Source organism: Lipotes vexillifer, unplaced genomic scaffold (assembly GCF_000442215.2).
Source record: "Lipotes vexillifer unplaced genomic scaffold, Lipotes_vexillifer_v1.1 scaffold199, whole genome shotgun sequence".
NCBI lineage: Eukaryota > Metazoa > Chordata > Mammalia > Artiodactyla > Lipotidae > Lipotes > Lipotes vexillifer.
The window spans coordinates 782,042-790,219 of NW_006799924.1; positions in this window are offsets into that span (position 1 = coordinate 782,042).

Below are 8,178 nucleotides of genomic sequence, written 5' to 3' on the forward strand. Positions count from 1 at the left end.
AAAAAAAAAAAAAAAAAAAAAGAAAGGAGAGGATTTCCACCAATTGGAAACCTCTTCACTGAGGCAGTGAGAGAGAAGGAGGAAGAGAAGTAAGGAGGGAGAGAGGGACGCAGATAGAGATCTGAGAGTTTCAAGTGGATAAAGAGAACTAGCATCAAACATCTTTCTTCTTAGAAGCAGTGCCAGGGAGATGTCAAGACTCTAAAAACTATGTATAATGATGGTATACATCTGGGCAAATAGAACATAGGAACTCTCACCAAAACATAGACCGTCTGCTGGTAAAGAAGCAGCAGAACTGCTGGGGACTTGAAGAGGCCATGCTGGTAAGCACAATGACATCTCCTTTCAATCTGTGTGAACCAGAGACTGAGGACTGACAGTTCCCCTTATTCCTTGACGCCATACACAGCATAAGACTCCATAACTGTGTATTAAACTTGACTGGGAGGAAAATTGGGAAAGGAATAGTTAATTTTTTATCCTGTCACCTAGTAGAATAATTAAAAAGTCACATCATTTGCACATCTGAACTTGTGGTCTAAAATTCATATGCACGTGCCATTTTAAAGAACCATATTATCAACTATTTCAACTTCAATGCCATTATCAGGACTTGAAACATAGTTTTCACGTAGCTTGTATTAACCTGCTAACAGAAAAATTATAGCGTAAGCAAACAGGTTTTTTATTTGTTTGTGCTATTTATTCATTTTTCTCAAAATAATGAGAGAGACATTTACAGGTATTGGGTGGAGACATTTAGGGATGTCATCTGGTACCGAAGCATGTTACTTTTGCCATGCCTACTTTGTTGGTGTCACTGTCATGCTTGTCGTGTCATTACCATAACCTCAGACATCATGTTCATGTTCAAAGTAAGTATAAAAGTGAAGGTAGATGCCAGGTATGCCTGAACCTCTTTACTGGAAAAGAAAAAATTTCACAGGAAGCTCCAGTTCATCTCATTGAACATCTAATGGTATGTCTACCTGTAAGGGATATTGGAGCTGATTATATTGCTGTAAAAAATAAACTCAGGATTATATTATAAAAATTCTTAGGGACCGGATATGGGTTATGCAACTGACAGTGTTTTCAATTCACTAATGGAGAAATAAGACAAGGAAAAAACCTTTCCTAATTGTTTCCTATTACTTATCAACAATCTCTCTTATTCACAAGCCCGAAGTTTACTTGGAGACTGCTAGGACAGGACCATAAAATGAGTAACTTAATACAGTTGTGCATTGATGATGGATTTCATGTTCATTATTTGATTGTTTTCTTACTGCCATCTCTGTTTATCAAATACTGATTGGTATCAGACCTCTAAGCCTCTAATAAAAAAGAAAGAAAGAAAATCTTGGCTCTTTTTCTGTTTATTTTCTATTTATACTTTTTGAATTAAAATAAACTTTAGCCATGAGTATAAGCCATGTTCTGTCAGGGTTGGTGAGTTTTGATAATAGTGGACAAATCCTAAATTGAGAAGGTACACTTGAATGCTGATTATGAAGCCTAAAGGCATGACTGCATAAATCCCTCTATAGTCATTCCCATATGTGAGGAGAGGGGGCAGGGAGGGTGGAGCTTGGGGACAGTCCTTTAGATGGCTTATTTAGCACCCTCTCATTGATGACGGTATGTTAGAATGCCTTACAAAGGTGCAAACTACAGGCAAGTAAGAGGAAAGAGAAGAGCGACGGTGTGTTTTTACCAAGTCCGTCTTCCTAAGCTATCTAAGAGCAGTGATTGATGTCAGCCCTACAATTAAAACTGATTTAGTATAAGTCTATATATTTTACTCCTTTGGGAGGACAGAGTAGTCTAGTAAAATCTATATCATACTTTGACTTACTTTGGTATTTACTTTTAAGCCTAAGGTCACATTTGTCTGATGAATACCAAGCCCCTCCTTGAAAATGTAGACTATCTAACCATGGCCTAAATATGTTAGATCATTTAAATTTATTTTATATTTTTTGGCCTCTATTCAGATTCAAGCCATAATGAAAAGATATTCTCACTCTAAGTTGTGTGTACGTGTGTACATGTATGTGTGTTATTTGTTCTAAATACTTAGCTGCATTTATTCATTCACTTTTTATTCAATCACCAAATATTTATTTAATATCCACTTATATGCTTGGTGCTATAGATCATGTTAACAAGACAAAAGAAGGCTCTGACCTGAACTGATACAACTCTTTGTGCATCACAGCCTGGCACCAATCAGAACATGTGAACATCACACCCCCTCCCCACACATAGGAATAGTACTGCACCTAACGTAGTTTTTCTCCCATCAGTCTCTATCCTACACTTGTAATTGTGAGTGCAGAAGACATATCTTCATCAGATTCAGAATAAGAGATGAAAGAAGAAAAGATAGGTCAATGACCTTATAAATATAACTTGATTTTAAGTTCCTAGGGCAGTGATAGTATATCCTCTAGTTTCTGTAGCCCCAGAATCTTCCAAGGGTAAGCTGGGATGAAGTGAGATAGTGGCATGGACGTATGTATACTACCAAATATAAAACCGATAGTTAGTGGGAAGCAGCCGCATAGCACAGGGAGATCAGCTCCGTGCTTTGTGACCACCTAGAGGGGTGGGATAGGGAGGGTGGGAGGGAGATGCAAGAGGGAGGAGATATGGGGATATATGTATAGGTATAGCTGATGCACTTTGTTATAAAGCAGAAACCAGCACAACATTGTAAAGCAATTATACTCCAATAAAGATGTTAAAAAATAATGTATATATCAGAAATGAAGCTCATTCCTTAGTGCTTGGAATTCGTTGCATTTTTATATGTCTTCTTGCCCTTATTCCTCCATTCTTTATTCATTTACTGAACAAATATTTATAGGTTTACAGGAAACTTGAAGAATTATAAATAAGTTGCTGTACAATATTTTGCAGTTTTCAACTACAATTATTAATCTTGAAGATAGAACTTTCATTGGAATGGTAGAGGTGGAAGACAGATTGCAGGGATTTCGAAGGAGAATAAAAGAGGAGTAAAGAAATGAATCATTCGGCAGACCTTAGTCATTCAACCAGTTATCCAAAGACAGGACCTCAGTGTTCTAATGAGTCTTGAGGCGCATACTTCTCATTGAGTCTCTGACTGACCTGAATTTGGTCCTGAAGGCTATTTTCACTGAGCTATGTGCCTCACTTCTTCCCTGATCCTTACTTTTAATGATCAAAAGACTCTAAGTTCTGTCTGTATCTCAAAAGAAAGAAAAACAATCTCCTTCAGTAGAGCTTCTCTCTTTGTATTTTTGTCCTTATTCAAAACTCCGTGATTCTGTACAAGAAAAACACGAACCCAATAACCCGCTTATGGGTCATTTCAACATAATCATTTTCAACCCTCTGTCTACATTGAAATTTAATTGTCAATAGGAGGAATTAATTCAAGAAAGCAGGCTTCACAGAATCTTTTTTCAATCTGCTTTAGATCTCTTGTGTTATTTGGTGCTATCTTGAAGAATTCTAAGAGGAGATATGGATATATGTATAGGTATAGCTGATGCACTTTGTTATAAAGCAGAAACCAGCACAACATTGTAAAGCAATTATACTCCAATAAAGATGTTAAAAAATAATGTATATATCAGAAATGAAGCTCATTCCTTAGTGCTTGGAATTCGTTGCATTTTTATATGTCTTCTTGCCCTTATTCCTCCATTCTTTATTCATTTACTGAACAAATATTTATAGGTTTACAGGAAACTTGAAGAATTATAAATAAGTTGCTGTACAATATTTTGCAGTTTTCAACTACAATTATTAATCTTGAAGATAGAACTTTCATTGGAATGGTAGAGGTGGAAGACAGATTGCAGGGATTTCGAAGGAGAATAAAAGAGGAGTAAAGAAATGAATCATTCGGCAGACCTTAGTCATTCAACCAGTTATCCAAAGACAGGACCTCAGTGTTCTAATGAGTCTTGAGGCGCATACTTCTCATTGAGTCTCTGACTGACCTGAATTTGGTCCTGAAGGCTATTTTCACTGAGCTATGTGCCTCACTTCTTCCCTGATCCTTACTTTTAATGATCAAAAGACTCTAAGTTCTGTCTGTATCTCAAAAGAAAGAAAAACAATCTCCTTCAGTAGAGCTTCTCTCTTTGTATTTTTGTCCTTATTCAAAACTCCGTGATTCTGTACAAGAAAAACACGAACCCAATAACCCGCTTATGGGTCATTTCAACATAATCATTTTCAACCCTCTGTCTACATTGAAATTTAATTGTCAATAGGAGGAATTAATTCAAGAAAGCAGGCTTCACAGAATCTTTTTTCAATCTGCTTTAGATCTCTTGTGTTATTTGGTGCTATCTTGAAGAATTCTAAGTTTGAGTAAAATGTGTATAAAATATTTGGACAAGCCCACAAACAGGAATTTTTTTTAACACCTTTAATGGACTATAATTGCTCTACAATGGTGTGTTAGTTTCTGCTTTATAACAAAGTGAATCAGCTATACATATATCCCCATATCTCCTCCCTCTTGCATCTCCCTCCCACCCTCCTTATCCCACCCCTCTAGGTGGTCACAAAACACCAAGCTGATCACTCTGTGCTATGTGGCTGCTTCCCACTAGCTATTTTACATTTGGTAGTGAATATATGTCCATGCCACTCTCTCACTTCGTCCCAGCTTACCCTTCCCCCTCCCCGTGTCCTCAACTCCATTCTGCATTTCTGCGTCTTCATTCCTGCCCTGAGCCTAGATTCTTCAGAACCATTTTTACTTTTTAGATTCCATATATATATGTATTAGCATACAGTATTTGTTTTTCTCTTTCTGACTTACTTCATTCTGTATGACAGACCCTACGTCCATCTACCTCATTACAAATAAATCAATTTTGTTTCTTTTTATGGCTGAATAATATTCCATTGTACATATGTGCCACATCTTTATCCATTCATCTGTCAATGTACACTTAGGTGGCTTCCACGTCCTGGCTATTATAAATAGAGCTGCAATGAACATTGTGGAATATGACTCTGTTTGAATTATGGTTTTTTCAGGGTAGAAGCACAGTAGTGGGATTGCTGGGTCATATGGTAGTCCTTTTTTAGTTTTTTAAGGAAACTCCATACTGTTCTCCATAGTGGCTGTATCAATTTACATTACCACCAACAGTGCAGGACAGTTCCATTTTCTCCACACCCTCTCCAGCATTTATTGTTTGTAGATATTTTTATTATGGTCATTCTGCCCTGTATGAGGGGATACCTCATTGTAGTCTGCAGATCCTTTCATGGGTTTGTTGGCAATCTGTATATCTTCTTTGGAGAAATGTCTATTTAGGTCTTCTGCCCATTTTTGGATTGTGTTTTTTTTTTTTTTTTTTTTAATATTGAGCTGCATGAGCTGCTTGTAAATTTTGGAGATTAATCCTTTGTCAGTTGCTTCATTTGCAAATATTTTCTCAAATTCTGAGGGTTGACTTTTCGCCTTGTTTATGGTTTCCCTTACTGTGCAAAACTGTTATGTTTCATTAGGTCCCATTTGTTTATTTTTGTTTTTAATTCCATTTCTCTGGGAGGGGGTCAAAAAGGATCTTGCTATGATTGATGTCAGAGTGTGCTGGTATGTTTTCCTCTAAGAGTTTTATAGTGTCTGGCCTTACATTTAGGGCCTTAATCCATTTTGAGTTTATTTTTGTGTATGGTGTTAGGGAGTGTTCTAATTTCATTCTTTTACATGTAGCTATCCAGTTTTCCCAGCACCACTTATTGAAGGGGCTGTCTTTTCTCCATTGTATATTTTTGCCTCCTTTATCAAAGATAAGGTGACTATATGTGCATGGCTTTATCTCTGGGCTTTCTATCCTGTATATTTCTGTTTTTGTGCCAGTACCATACTGTCTTGATTATTGTAGCTTTGTAGTATAGTCTGAAGTCAGGGAGCCTGATTCCTCCAGCTCCATTTTTCATTCTCAAGATTGCTTTGGCTATTCAGGGTCTTTTGTGTTTCATACAAGTTGTGAAATTTTTTGTTCTAGCTCTGTGGAAAATGCCATTGGTAGTTTGATAGGGATTGCATTGAATCTGTAGATTGCTTTGGGTAGTAGAGTCATTTTCACAATGTTGATTCTTCCAATCCAAGAACATGGTATATCTCTCCATCTATTTATATCATCTTCATTTCTTTCATCCTTGTCTTATAAATTTCTGTATACAGGTCTTTTGTCTCCTTAGGTAGGTTTATTCCTAGATATTTTATTCTTTTTGCTGCAATGTTAAATGGGAGTGTTTCCTTAATTTCTCTTTCAGATTTTTCATCATTAGTGTATAGGACTGCAAGAAATTTCTGTGCATTAATTTTGTACCTTGCTACTTTACCAAATTCATTGATTAGCTCTAGTAGTTTGCTGGTAGCATCTTTAGGATTCTCTATGTATAGTATCATGTCATCTGCAAACAATGACAGCTTTACTTCTTCTTTTCTGATTTGGATTCCTTTTATTTCTTTTTCTTCTCTGATTGCTGTAACTATAACTTCCAAAACTATGTTGAATAAGAGTGGTGAGAGTGGGCAACCTTGTCTTGTTCCTCAACATAGAGGAAATGGTTTGTTTTTCACCATTAAAAATGATGTTGGCTGTGAGTTTGTCATATAGGGTCTTTATTATCTTGAGGTAAGTTCCCTCTATATTTATTTTCTGGTGTGTTTTTATCATAAATGGGTATTGAATTTTATTGACAGCTTTTTCTGCATCTATTGAGATGATCATATGGTTTTTCTCCTTCAATTTGTTAATATGGTGTGTCACATTGATTAAGTTGTGTATATTGAAGAATCCTTGCATTCCTGGGTTAAACCCTACTTGATCATAGTGTATGATCCTTTCAATGTGCTGTTGGATTCTGTTTGCTAGTATTTTGTAGAGGATTTTTGCATCTATGTTCATCAGTGATATTAGCCTGTAGTTTTCTTTCTTTGTGACATCTTTGTCTGGTTTTGGTATCAGTGTGATGTGACCTCATAGAATGAGTTTGGGAACGTTCCTCCCTGTGCTATATTTTGGAAGAGTTTGAGAAGGATAAGTATCAGCTCTTCTCTAAATGTTTGATAGAATTCGCCTGTGAAGCCATCTGGTCCTGGACTTTTGTTTGTTGAAAGATTTTTAATCACAGTCTCTATTTCAGGGCTTGTGATTGGTGTGTTTATATTTTATATTTCTTCCTGGTTCAGTCTCGGAAGGTTGTGCTTTTCTAAGAATTTGTCCATTTCTTCCAGGTCGTCCATTTGATTGGCATATAGTTGTTTGTAGTAATCTCTCATGATCCTTTGTATTTCTGCAGTGTCAGTTTTTACTTCTCCTTTTTCATTTCTAATTCTATTGATTTGAGTTTTCTCCCTTTTTCTCTTGATGAGTCTGGCTAATGGTTTATCAATTTGGTTTATCTTCTCAAAGAACCAGCTTTTAGTTTTATTGATCTTTGCTATCATTTCCTTCATTCCTTTTTAATTTATTTCTGATCCGAAATTTATGATTCCTTTCCTCTGCTAACTTTGGGGTTTTTTTGTTCTTCTTTCTCTAATTGCTTTAGGTTTAAGGTTAGGTTGTTTCACTGAGATGTTTCTTGTTTCTTGAGGTAGGATTGTATTGCTATAAACTTCCCTCTTAGAACTGCTTTTGCTGCATCCCATAGGTTTTGGTCTCCGTGTTTTCATTGTCATTTGTTTCTAGGTATTTTTTGATTTCTTCAGTGATCTCTTGGTTATTGAGTAGAGTATTGTTTAGCCTCCATGTGTTAGTATTTTTTAGAGTTTTTTTCCTGTAATTGATATCTAGTCTCATAGTGTTGTGGTTGGAAAACATACTTGATAGGATTTCAATTTTCTTAAATTTATTAGGGCTTGATTTGTGACCCAAAATGTGATCTATCTTGGAGAATGTTCCATGAGCACTTGAGAAGAAAGTGTATTCTGTTGTTTTTGGATGGAACGTCCTAAAACTATCCATTAAGTCCATCTTGCTTAATGTATCTTTTAAAGCTTGTGTTTCCTTATTTATTTTCATTTTGGGTGATCTGTCCATTGGTGAAAGTGGGGTGTAAAAGTCCCCTACTATGATTTTGTTACTGTCCATTTCCCATTTTATTACTGTTAGCATTTGCCTTATGTATTGAGGTGCTCCT